Here is a 13,629-nt window from a genome sequence, read left to right as displayed (position 1 = left end):
TGATGAAATGAAAAATGCATATGCTTCTGCAAGTGCCTTACTTTGTCCCCTGTCCTATACTGCAACCAAGATGGTTGGGATAAGGATTCTCCACAACATGCTATTCCATTATGATCTGCCCTCAACTGCAGCCTCAATAACCAATATCCATTAAACATGACACAGAAGCGTCCGTTAAAGACATACTTACTCACATACTGGATTATCAAGGTGTATTTAACCTTGTGTCTCTCTGATAAGTAATTTCTGGTTTTGAATGGTTTTAGATTATAGTCATTAAATAGCATGAACCTTGGATCCAAGAAAAGAACACAATGCAAAAACAACAGCAGCTCTGTGTGAAAGTTCTGCATGCCACTAACCAAAATAAATTGGTATGGTAACGTTTGCAAAAGAGTGAGTGGCCTGCAACTTGCTCATGCTAACAGAGGGAGCACAACAACATGCCTGTACAAGACACATGACACTCTCTCCTCAGGGTGCGCTGGGGCGGGGAAGGGGTGACGGAGCCCCTTCTTCTGTCACAACTGTCATTTGGGGTGGACTTTGCTCAGTGCACCCCGACAGTGTTGTGCTACAGGGCAGGGAGTCCTACTCTGGATGCCAGGGGCCTGCAGCGATGTCAGTTACTCACCCAACTTGTTTTGAAACAATGACCAAGGAGTCCAACATGTGCGTGAGTCGGAGGGACGAGCAAAACCCTGTGGCACAATGAAGGTGTGCACCAGCTTGTGCCAGCTGAGGTGGGATCCTGCTGTGCTTCCAGGGGTAGGCTCTCCACCGGCCTGTCTTGCCCGCTCCATCACGGAGGTGGGGCATGAGCATGCGTGATAGGACCCGAAAGATCGTGAACTATGTCTGGGCAGGGCAAAGACAGCGGAAATTCTGGTGGAGGTCTGTAGCGGTTGTAATGTGCAAATCAATCATCAGACCTGGGTATGGGGCAAAAGACTAGCAACTGGTTCCCTTTGAAGTTTCCCTCAGGATAGCTGGCACTCAGAGCCCCCAGTTTTATCTGGTAAGGTGAATGATTAGAGGTCTTGGGACTGAAACAATCTTAACCTATTCTCAAACTTTAAATGAGTAAGAAGCCTGGCTCCATGTTGTGGAGCATAGTGGGACACTTTTGGTAAGGCTAGTGCTGAGCGATGAACTGAATGTCGGGTAAAGGTGCCCGATGCCAACGTTCATCAGACCCTAGAGAAGGTATTGGTTGATATATACAACAGGAAGGTGGCCATGAAAGTCTGGATCCGCTACAGAGTGTGTAACAACTCATCTGCTGAATTAAGTACGCCTGAAAATGGATGGCTCTGGAGTGCCGAGCCCACACCTGACCGGCACCGGTGATGAAAGCCGTGGGGGCTAAGTTGAGCGACAAGTAGGATGGCCGCTGCAGTGTGTACAGAAGCCCAGGGCGAGGGCCCGGGTAGAACCACCACAGGTGCAGATCTTGGTGGTAGAAGCAAATATTGAAACGAGAACTTTGAAGGCCAAAGTGGAGGAGTGTTCCATGTGAACAGCAGTTGAACATGGGTCAGTTGGTCCTAAGAGATGGGCAAGTGCTGTTCGGAACGGACGGGCGAAGGCCTTTGTTGCCCTCGGCCAACGAAAGGGAGTTGAGTTCAGATCCCCAAACCGGGAGTGGTAGCGTCCAGTGAGCTCTCGCTTGTCCTTGAAAATCTGGGCCATACAGATATCCGCAGCAGTTTTCCAAGGTGAAAAGCCTTTGGCATGTAAAACAATGTAGGTAAGGAAAGTCTGCAAGTCAAATTTGTAACCTCGGGATTACGATTGACTGTAAGGGCTGGGTCGGTTGGGCTGGGGCACAAAGCGGCGCTGGGTGGGAACCGTGGCTGCATGAAGAGCCTCCCTCCAGGGCAGCAGCAACTCTGGACGTGAGCCAGGCCCTTCCTATGGATCTGCTCAACTGCAGTGGTTGCCTCTCCCATTGTCTCCTCCCGGGGCTGAGGGGCTGGCGTTCTCCCTTCGCCGGTGTCTAGCAGCTGACTTAGAACTAGTTCGGACCAGGGGATCCATTTTTTATTTTTTTTTATTTATTGATTTTTTCCATTTATCCCGTGGTGGTGGGAGACAGATTAAACCAAACAAACATAAATCATACAGAATTTATACATAAAAAAATGATACAATAATAATTCAAGAACATTATTAATTAATTTGCCAACCATTTTTCAAAAGGTGCACAGTTCTTAGAAGCAATTAAACGTCTTTTCCTTTCTCTGAAAGCCTGTACAGAAGTCTCTAGTTTATACCATGCCAGCATTCTGGCCTTCAAATGGCAAAAAGTAGGGGGTTCAGAATTTATCCAGAGTGATGTGATACAGAGTCTAATCATAGCCATAGAGATAAACAAAAAAGCGTGCAAATGTCTTGTTTTTTCAAGGGCCGTGGAATATTCATAACCAGTGATTACCATTTCCGCTGAAATTTTAACTGAAGTTTGGGTTATCTGAGTAAGAAAAGTTTCAATTTGATTGATAAAGAAGGAAAGCTCCGGACATTTATGAAACATATGAACAGAATCTGCGGAACTAAATTTTCATCTTGCACAGAACGACCCTTTGCCCCCACTGACAACCCCCCATCTAACAAGCTTTGCAGGCGTATAATAAAGATTAAACATAGCCATATAACTTTGCGAACGCAGAGTACCTGAAACCAAAACAGACCTAGCTAAAACCAATGGGAATTTTAAATCAATAGATGGTACTCCAAATTTAATCGCCCACTTGTTATTCTGGTCATATAAATCATCAGGAAGTTGAGATAGAAAGGTCTGGTATAAACTGCTGATTCTTTCTTTCTTTCTTATAGATTCAACTATTATAACTTTTTGAAACATTGTTGAATTTTGAGGAAATATTTTATCAAGGAAGCTTCTCAATTGCAAATATTGAAAAAAATGATTGGATTGCAAATGAAATTTCTCCTTCAAAAAAACAAAAGATGCCATTTGCCCGAGATCAGCTAAATCTCCAATCTCCTTCAAACCAAGAGATATCCAAGTAATTGCCACCCCCTCTTGAAATATCACTGAAAGTAATCCGGAAACATTTAGTGGGTTGTAATGATTGATCTTAGGAATATGAAAATGACGAAAAATGTTTTGCCATACCGAGAATAATGCCCACAATACCTTGAATTTAGTTTTTTTAAATTAGCTCCGTTCAAGAATACGGGTTAGTACACCTTTTGTGGTATCTCCCAATGATATTGAATATATTGATGGTGATAGATGTACCGGAAGCTCAGCAGCATCATCTAATAGAGGAAAAGAAAAGTGTTGGATCATAGATGCCCAATAATAATACGTTAAGTTCGGAACTGTCCAACCCCCACGATCCTGCGGGAGACAAGTCCATTTAGCCGCCCTCCTTGATTTGCGATATGACCATAGAAATCGTTGACATATACTTTCTGCTTTTGTTAAAATTAAACTAGGGATTAAAAGTGGAAGAGATGTGAAAAGATATAAAAATGTAGGGAGGACAAACATTTTAAGGATATTACATCGGCCAAATAACGAAAGATGTAAATGATCCAGCCGTTCTAACTTATTATGAAGAGAATCAATAACGGGAGAATAATTCAGGTCGAGGATCTGATCTACATCAGGCGAAATTTGAATACCAAGATATGTTGCCTCCGTAGTTATGGAAACATGAGAAATTGGCATAGCCGCAGATTGTAGCATTTGGGTCTTTGCAATATTTAACTTATAGCCCGAAATTAGGCCGAATTGAGTTGCCAGAGACTCCAGTGCAGGGAAAGATCGGGCAACATTATCAGTTAATATGATAATGTCATCGGCATATGCCAATGCCTTATATTCAATTCCATGAACAGTGATAGGAGTGATAATCTGCAATTTTTCTATCATACATAAGAAGGGGTCAATAAATAAGGCAAAAAGAAGGGGAGAGCCGGGGCAGCCTTGTCTGGTGCCCCTGCTAATAGGAAAATAATGTGATTCACTGCCCGAAATACGGATTTTAGCAGTTGGGGATATGTACATAGCTTGCAAAGCCTGGATAAACTCTGGTGTGAAGCCCTTCCAGCGTAAAACACCCCATAAATACCCCCAGGAGACCCTGTTGAACGCCTTTTCGGCGTCCAACAGGATCACCCGAGGGTGGAGTTTGTGACCTTTGCCCAATCAAGAAGGGCTACAACACGCCTGATGTGATCAGTCGTATTCCGGCCGGGAATGAACCCGTGCTGGCAAATAGAGACCAAAGGGAGAATTGTTTGGATTAAACGGAGAGCCAATATCCTTGAGTAGATTTTGCTATCAGTGTTGATTAGCGCAATCGGCCGATATGATGCAGGATTTAATTCATCCTTGCCTTTTTTTTTAAAGAGAACAATAGTCGATTGTCGCCAAGAGTCAGGGACAGACCCAGTCTGGGCGAGGCGGAAAACTTCTAACATTTGTTGCTTGAATGTATATGAAAAGATTTTATAAAATTCCAAATGGATGAGATCCGGCCCAGCAGCTTTGCCATTAGAAAGGGATTTCATAGCATTTACAACTTCCTCCCAACTAATAGGCTCAGCCAAAATTTGATTCTGATCATCTGTAACCTTCTGGGTGTCCATAGATTGAAAAAATTGATGTAAGCTAGTTTGTTGTTGGAGAGTTATGTTCGTATCCTCTGTATATAAGGTTGAATAAAAATCAGCGAAGGCGTTTACCACACCATTAGTTGTGTCTTGTATAGTACCAAACTGGTCTTTGACCCTAGTAATCTGACTAGCTACAGCCCTTTGTTGTAACCATTTAGCTAAAACCTTGCCAGAATTTTCACCCAGCTCATACATTGAGGATCGAAATTGAAAATATTTGGTTGCTATATCTTTATAAAAAGGTTTTCGTAGATTTGACTTTGCTACAGCAACTGATTTAAAACTTGCTGCTAGGTCTTCCCCCATACGAATGTTAAGACTCAGATCGAATTCAGCTTGTTGAAGAGCTGCAGGTCTGGTTTTAACTGTTTGCTGCTCTGTTTTCCAACAGTGAGAGGCAAATCTCTTAGTTTCACCACGTAATGCGGCTTTAAATGTATCCCAGACAATACCGACCGGGGCAGTGTTGCTATTAATTTCAAAGAACTCTGACATCCAAGGAGTGAGTTGTTCCTGATAAGATTTATCTAATAGGAGTTTCCTATCAAAAGTCCATGGTCTAATTTGATTGACAGGATGATCCCAGGGACAACTAAAAATAATGGGATTATGGTCAGATAAAGTCCTTGGGTTACTTTCATTCTTGACAGACCATGCAGTTTGAAGAGAGGTAAAGACAAAATCGATACGGACCATTTTGTTATGGGGTATTGAGTATAAAGTATAGCCCTCTTGATCTGGATTGTGATAATGCCAGAGATCAGTCAGACTGTGTTCAATTAGAAGAATCCGAAGCGCCTTATAAACTTGGGGCTTTCGTCCAACATATGCATTATGTTTTGTTATATCTAAGTGACTGTGGATATTGATATTAAAGTCACCACAAAAAAACATTGGATGGGGCCAAGTAGTTAACTCTATATTTAAATTCCTCAAAACCTGAGGGTCGTCAAGATTGGAAGCATACACCAAACAGACAGAGAACAAACGACCCCTAACCAAAAGCTCTGCTATTACCCATCTACCGAAATTATCTTACTTTACCCTTTTAACTTGCCCAACCCCGGTTTTTAAGATAATAGCAACGCCCCTGATTGTAGAGGTTTGTTGGGTATATGCCACTAAATCATAGCCCAAAAATTTGAGATAAGCCCGATTGCCCCAAGGGATATGGGTTTCCTGCAGGCAAATTAGATCCACCAACATCACCTGTAGCATCTTATGAAAAATCCTGCGTTTTTTAGGGTAATTCAATCAGCAAATATTCCAAGTCGCACATATCAATCTGGGAACAGCCATAAGGTTTGATCAAAGACAAAAGACAAAAATAGCCCTGAAGAACTATTAAACATTTTATAGCACACATAATTGCAATCCAGCTGATTTTTATAGAAAATGAAAAAGTTGGCATCACATTAAATACATTTGCAAAACACAAGCAACTGTTGAAAACCTCAAATCCGGTCAATTCCGTCCACCACCACCACACCACCCAACAACCCACCCCAATCAACCCACCCATCCCTGCATAGCCCACCCACCCACCCAGAGAACCCCCATACCACTCACCCCCCATACTGGGCATCAGGACCGTGGTCCTTGTGATGGTTGAGTAAGCGTATCGATCCACTCCACTGAACCAGCAGTTTTCCCCTTTCCAGAAAGATAGCAGATGACCCAAAGACGTTAGCGAAAAAAAAGAATCAGCATTTTATATATACCTCTCGGGTCATCAGAAAAAGAAAATAAGAGAAGAAATGATTACTACCCTGCATTTATCAAACAATATAATACATTGCCTAACTCTAGCTATATTGAATCCACAAATTCCTTAGCAGGTATCTCAGAGAGAAAGAACTTTGTCTGTCCCTTGAAAATAACTTTTAATTTTGCCGGAAAGAGCAGAAATGCCTGGGCTCCCTTAGCCTGAAATAAAGAAATCTGTTGCCGGAGATGCGAGAGGCGCGTGACCGTCTCTGAGCAAAAATCCGGACGAACAAAGAATTGACAGCCCTTAGCAGATCGCTTCTTATTGAGTCTAGCAAGATCAAAAATACGTTCACGGGCAAGGAAATTATTGAAACATACCAGGATAGCACGGGGAAAGGGATTATTGACAGTGTCAGAAGACTGCTTTTTTTTATTAAGTGGAAAACGATGCGCTCTCTGTATTTCGAGATTCCAATCCCACTGGGTGACCTCTGGGAATGCATCGGAAAAAAGCTTCACTATAAACTGCCGAACATCATCGCCTTCTTTATTTTCCTCTATCCCCAAGACCCGGAGGTTATTCCTTCTCGCCCGGTTTTCAAGATCTGAGAGCTTCCATGAAATGTCCTTGTGTTGTTCTTTGACCTCTGTAACTAGATCTTTCTGAGTGGCTGCCGCATCTTCGAGAGCTGAAATCCGTTCTTCAGATTCAACAATCCTAGTGGTGGTCTCAGTACAGGTTTTAATTACACGGCGAAGAGAGTTCTGCATTTTGCGTGCGCATGCTTTCTTGTCTAGTTGCTTCTCTATGCATCATTATGGTTCGATAGATCGTTACCAATGAGACCTCTTCGGGGGTAGCTGAGATGGCCTCGCTGGTGTCTCCAAGTCAAGTCAAGTCAAGTCAAATAATTTATATAGCGCACTACATACCCAGAGGGTCTCAAGGCGCATGATGGGGTGGGGAATTACTTGTCGAATATCCAGGTTTTCAGTTGCTTTCTGAATGCTAGATGGTTCTGAGTGAGGCGAAGGTGAGTGGGAAGTGAGTTCCAGGTTTTAGCTGCCAGGTAGGAGAAGGATCTTTCTCCCATATTAGTCTTGTTGATGCGAGGTACAGTGGCAAGGGCTTGGTTGGAGGAGCGTAGCTGGCGGGGGGGGGGGTGTAGAAGGAAAGTCGAGTGTTGAGGCATTCGGGTCCAAGTTCGTAAAGTGCTTTGTGTGCGTGGGTTAGGAGGCGGAATGTTATCCTCTTATTGACGGGGAGCCAGTGGAGGTCTTTCAGGTGACCAGATATGTGGTCGTTACGCGGGATGTCTAGTATGAGTCTGGCTGATGCGTTCTGGATGCGTTGGAGTTTTTTCTGAAGTTTTGCGGTGGTGCCGGCATACAGGGTGTTCCCGTAGTCTAGGCGACTCGTGACCAGTGCGTGGGTGACCGTTTTTCTAGTTTTGGTGGGGATCCAGCGAAATGTTTTTTTGAGCATGCGAAGAATGTTGAAGCAAGATGATGAAACGCCGTTGACTTGTCTGTTCATCGAGAGAGAGGAGTCCAGGATGACGCCTAGGTTCCGTGCGTGGTCCGTCGGGATGGGTGCTTTTCCAAGGGCCTCTGGCCACCACGAGTCGTCCCAAGCGGAGGGATAGGAACCTAGGATAAGGACTTCTGTTTTGTCTGAGTTTAGTTTCAGACGGCTGTGCTTCATCCACTCGGCAACTTCTTTCATTCCTTCATGTAGGTTGGTTTTGGCGGTGGTCGGGTCTTTGGTGAGTGAGAGGATCAGTTAAGTGTCATCAGCGTAGGAGATGATGTTGAGGTTGTGTTGGCGTGCAATGGTCGCGAGGGGGCTCATGTATACGTTGAAGAGGGTGGGGCTGAGTGAGGATCCTTGTGGAACTCCGCAAGTGACTTCAGTGGCCTCTGACTTGAATGGTGGGAGGCGGACTCTTTGAGTTCTTCCGGCAAGGACTGAGGAGATCCATTCCAGTGCTTTTCCTTGGATTCCGATGTTTCTGAGGCGTTGTAAGAGGGTGCTATGACAGACTGTGTCGAAGGCTGCAGAGAGGTCAAGGAGGATGAGGGCGACTGTGTCTCCATTGTCCAGTAGAGTACGAATGTCGTCTGTTGCTGCGATGAGGGCGGTCTCAGTGCTGTGTTTGGCTCGGAAGCCGGACTGTGAGGAGTCAAGGGATTTGTTGGTTTCGAGGAAGGCGGCGAGCTGGTTGTTGACAGCTTTCTCTATGACTTTGGCCGGGAAAGGTAGGAGTGAGATGGGGCGGTAGTTTTTGAGTTCGGTGGGGTCGGCTGTGGGTTTTTTCAGGAGGGTGCTGAGTTCGGCGTGTTTCCAGCTTTCCGGGAAGGTGGTGGAGTTGAAGGAGCAGTTGATGACATCCCGGAGGTGAGGTGCTATGATGGAGTCTGCTTTGTTGAAGATGTGGTGAGGGCATGGGTCTGTAGGGGAGCCAGAGTGAATGGTGTTCATCAGGCGGATGGTGTCCTCGGTGGAGATAGGGTTCCAGTCGTTGAGGATGTTCTAGGGGGGTGAGGGTATGGCAGAAGGTTGTGAGGGTTGGTCTCTGGGCTGGTTGTCGAAGCTGTTGTGGATGTCTACGATTTTGTCGTGGAAGAACGAGGCTAGGGAGTCGCAAAGGGTTTGAGAGGGAGTGATGTCGTTGGAGTTGGCAGAGGGGTTGGTAAATTCTTTGATGATGTTGAATAATTCCTTGCTGTTGTGGGCGTTGTTGTCTAGTCGGTCTTTAAGTGCATCTTTCTTGGCAGTCCGAATCAGTTGGTGGTGTGTGCGGGTGGCGTTTTTGAAGGCGTCCTTGGTGCTGGTGTTCGGGTCTTTTTTACAGGCCTGCTCGAGGGAGCGACAGAGTTTCTTGGATTTCTTAAGATCATCGTTGAACCAGGGAGCGTTTTTGCGGTCTAGTTTGTTTTGACGTTTTTTCAGAGGTGCTAAGTTGTCGGCACTGTTGGTTAGCCATTGAGTGAAGTTCATGGCTGCTTGGTTGGGGTTCGAAGAGTGGGCAGGGGGGTTTTGAAGAAGCGAGGAGGAGATCTGGTCGATGGTGATTTTGTTTCAGTTTCTTCGTAGAGTGGGTTGAGGATGGTTGTGGGTTGTGGTCTTTTTGTAGACAAAGTGAACGCAGCTGTGGTCCGTCCATTGGAGAACTGTGGTGTGACTGAAGGAGATATGTTTGCTTGAGGTGAAGATGGGGTCGAGTGTGTGGCCTGCGTGATGAGTGGGGGTGTTAACAAGTTGTTTGAGTCCAAGGTTGGCGAGGTTGTCCAGTAAGGTGGTGGCGTTGCTGTTGTTGCTCTTTTCCAGATGAAAATTGAGGTCTCCCAGAAGCACAGACCCCCTGGTCTCATGGGAATGTTCTGTTGGCAACTCCAGAGAAGCAGATATGAGGCTATTGGAAGATTGGACTTCATTACCCAACATGCACTGAGAAGGAAAAGATATAGCAACAGATATGTCTGGAGCTGAACCTGGAGTCACGACTGCCTCTTTTAGCAAGCTGTTGTAATGGGTTAATTCAGGAATTTTAAGAGGGGCGATATGGGGTGGGGGGCTTCCAGCATTAGACAATACGATGTTGGGTACTGTTACAGTTACTCTTACAGAAAGGCTCACCCCTCCTTTCCAACCAGGTCTCCGGTCGTTTTTAGTTCTTGTTCTTGCACTATATCAGGAGAACCGGCATTTATGGCAGAAGCTTTCTCCTTAGCTCCAAGCCTGTCAAACATCGCAGGCAGCGTCTGTTCCTTGGTGGTGATCAAAGGAGCGGGAGCAGTTACCGCAGGGATCGCGGGTGAGGGCTTGTCCGCACCTGCGAGACGCGTTTTCTGAACACCGGCTGTAGAGCCCTTCAAGTCCGCCTCCTGCTGACCGCGGGTTGAGCCGCAGGATTTGAGATCGGCAGCCGGCGCTTTAAAAAGTGCTTTCGGCGGCATCTTGTTTTCGAGAACCAGCGGTGTAAGGTGATATCCAAGAGAGCAACTATCAGCCTTTGAAGATGAAAATACCTCACGAAACACTGATCCGAATGAGCTATGGCTAGGACGGTGCACACCCCGCCAGAACCACCAGAGCTTCCAAGGGATTCCAGGTGTAACGAAGGCAAGGCGGAAGGTGAGTGCCATAGACATGGTCAATACTTTCCACGCCGAATAAACGTTTTTTTAGGCAAACTTACAGAAGCCGGGCAGAGCAATCATTTCAGGGGTCCACTACAGTCCAGGAGAGCAAAACGCCGCCTCACTTGGCCGAGAGCACGGCCGCCATCTTCCCCGAGGCGGGTGTTGACGTGATGTGATTTCTGACCAGTGCTCTGATGTCAAAGTAAAGAAATTCAATGAAGCGGGGGTAACTGGCAGGAGTAACTATGACTCCCTTAAAACCTACTTTCGATTGCAGTTGCCTTTACCTCCCAGTGGTCCTGCCGGTAACTGCCTCTATAGTGCTAGACTCTGTGAAAAGAAGTCTATAGAGATAGGCCAAACAAGGTTCTATCATGGCAGCAAGCGTGATAGTGAGAAATGGCGAAGCAATCTAACACAATTCCAGATGGGGTAGTTCCTGGAGAATAAAAACCCTATTAAGATGGCAATAGGAGGTGCTTTCTTTTCCAGAAATCATTAACCTCCTCACCAAAGTTGACAAACCAGCACCCACTTCAAACAATGCAACAAGCAACAACGATTGGTCGGGGTGCCCCTCTGGCCTGGTTCTTGCGATGGCTGGATGGTCTTCCTCTGTTCTCTGTGCCCCCTGCCAATTGCCCCGAACAATGAGCTGCAAAGGTGGTTTACAGGCCTCGGCCTCCCGCGACACATCTGCTCAGTCGTTTGTGGGCCCCCTACAGCTAGTATGTTTCGATGTAGATGTTTGCAGCGGTCTACATCCTCTCTTGCCGAGGACCAATGAGCCCCCTGCCAGCCACCCAGATCTTTGCTTGAGCTATCTGCATTGCCCCGATAGATGGGCTGCAAAGGTGGTCTACAACCCATGGCCACTCGTCAGACATGACTTCAGCCTTGTGTGAGCCCTCTGCCTTCAGACTATTTCGACATTGAGGTAGACGGCAGCATCACAGCTCCCTCTCACTGGCTAAGTTGCACAGGCACAGCTGACATGAGTCGGCTCCCCTGTCCTGTTAAGCCATTGATTAATCACCGCAGCTCACATCCTCTTCAACGCACTGCCTGCATGGGCATCCTATGGCCGGTTTTCCACGTTTCCACAGACCCGCTCTGTTGATAGGGTAAGTGGCTTTTGAATTGGTGATGCCCACCCACCTTCTTGGATTATGATTGCAGGCATCGGGCTGTCTTTTTTGGTTTGACCAGACTTCTGAGATGGTCCCCGGCATTTGTCTACAACAGAGATCTCCCATTATCACTGGCTGTTGCCCCAGTTCTTTACTACGCTCTGCCTGATGAGCTTTAACTTTTGACCGGCTGATGCTGGTATGGTACCTATCTTCATCCCTGCTCCCCTGACTTTTTTTAACTACGGTCTATCTGCCGGCCATTTTGTGATTTTCTTTATTGCTCTCATGTAAAATGGCTGCTCTCTGTTGCCTTTCTTGCTCCTGAAACTATTTATTTTACTGGCTCTATAACCTGGGCTTGTCCACCGCCTTATAATTGCCTAAACTATCTCTGCTCTCCCTAAACCTTTGTTTCTAGTAACAGAGGAAGCGGATTCTTTCTCTAACCTAGAGCACCATCTAGCGGCCGCAATTAGTATCCGAAGGCTAGCCAGTTCCTCCCTATCACAGGTGATAGGTGTTTCATTACCGGTGTTATGATAGGTGCTTCATTACCTATGTTTAGAGATAAAAAAATGTTTTAGATTTTGCCTTTGCTGATGTTTCTCCTAAATCTTAATCATAACTAATCATGGCCACCCTATATTTCTGACTTTATTCTAATTGTGTAAGTAGTTTTTCTCAATTATTCATTGTCTACCCTAATTTGATGGCTGTACTCTTATTTATTTGTTATGTAATTATACCAGTTCCCCTACTTTAGGGGTGTTATTTGTAGTAATAATAAATTGTTCCCCTATTTTAGGCCACCTCCCACTCGCATTGAGAACAAGATTGTACCTATCTCATCTTCCTCTCCCTCCCTCTCTCTACCCCCTTGGATGTCTTGTTTCTCTGTTCACTCCGTAGATACCATCTCTGCTATCACCTATCTTATCTCCCCCTCCCTCCCTCTTTCTACCCCCTTGGATGTCTTGTTTCTACGTTCACTCTGTAGATAAATATTATATAATCGTTTTTTGCCTAATTGTTGTGTAAATGGAATCCTGAGTGACTTTTCTATCTGCAGAGACACAACTCCAACCACCAATATATTTAGCAGTTTATTGTACTTACTATCACTACTTTGCGATTTTGAGCTTACCCATTTGCATCTCTCCCCTGAGTTACTCCACAACTTATACATTTCATTTTCTGTATCTCTTCATTGTAGGACTCTTCAAGTCGCTAGCTTCCTACCTTTGTCTCCCGGTTCTCCCTGACTTTTGCCTTTCGAGGACCCTGTCTTTTTCTGTCTTATATTCCCCCACTGTTGAACTGCCAGTTCCGACCCTCCTCCTAACCCCCTGTCCCTTGTTCCCTTAGACTAAGCACCCCTTCTACACTTGTTGGGAATAGATCCAATATCCATACCCTGGAGTCTCAGTGACCCCACTGAGAGAGTCCACAGCGCCAAGGGAGCCACTCACAGTTGAGGTTTGGTATGGCACCACTTGCCAAAGCACTCCCTCTCCCCTTGTTGAGGAAGGATCCAGTAGGTAGGCCTTGGAGTCTCGTAGACCCCTCTGAGAGAGTCAACTGTGTAAAGCAGTGGTTCCCAAACATTTTTTGACCCATCGCTCCCATGACCCATTGGCTATTGCCCTTGGCTCCCCACTGTTACTTTTTAAGGAGGGCGGAAGTGGATGTAAGCCCGGCCTCAGGAATACTTGCATTTTTCTCTCTGAAAATAATTGAGATGAAGCAGATGACAGTATTATAATCATATATGCAGGGTGTTTCGTATTAATTAGGAGTAGCGTCTAATAAAATATTCCTAGTTACTCTTCTTTTCCCATGCCTTTTTTTTAGAGTACCCTCTCAAACTTTATCCCATTTACAGTGCTAGATAGCACCCATATGCATGTAGGCCCCATTGACAAAGTGTTAATGCACTTGAAGAATATTTGCATGTACTTTCATTCCTACCCATGTCAAACGTGCCAAAATA

General features: G+C 45.5%; 1 pseudogene; it reads left to right on the top strand.

The window, feature by feature from the left end:
• The first annotated feature begins 655 nt into the window (after nucleotides 1-655).
• Nucleotides 656-1,735, top strand: LOC147718238 (28S ribosomal RNA; annotated as a pseudogene).
• The last annotated feature ends 11,894 nt before the right edge of the window (nucleotides 1,736-13,629 follow it).

The sequence above is a fragment of the Lissotriton vulgaris genome, chromosome 4_1 (assembly GCF_964263255.1).
Source record: "Lissotriton vulgaris chromosome 4_1, aLisVul1.2, whole genome shotgun sequence".
Taxonomy (NCBI): Eukaryota; Metazoa; Chordata; class Amphibia; order Caudata; family Salamandridae; genus Lissotriton; species Lissotriton vulgaris.
Note: the sequence above shows the minus strand (reverse complement) of the source record. Positions and strands in the feature narration are given on the sequence as shown.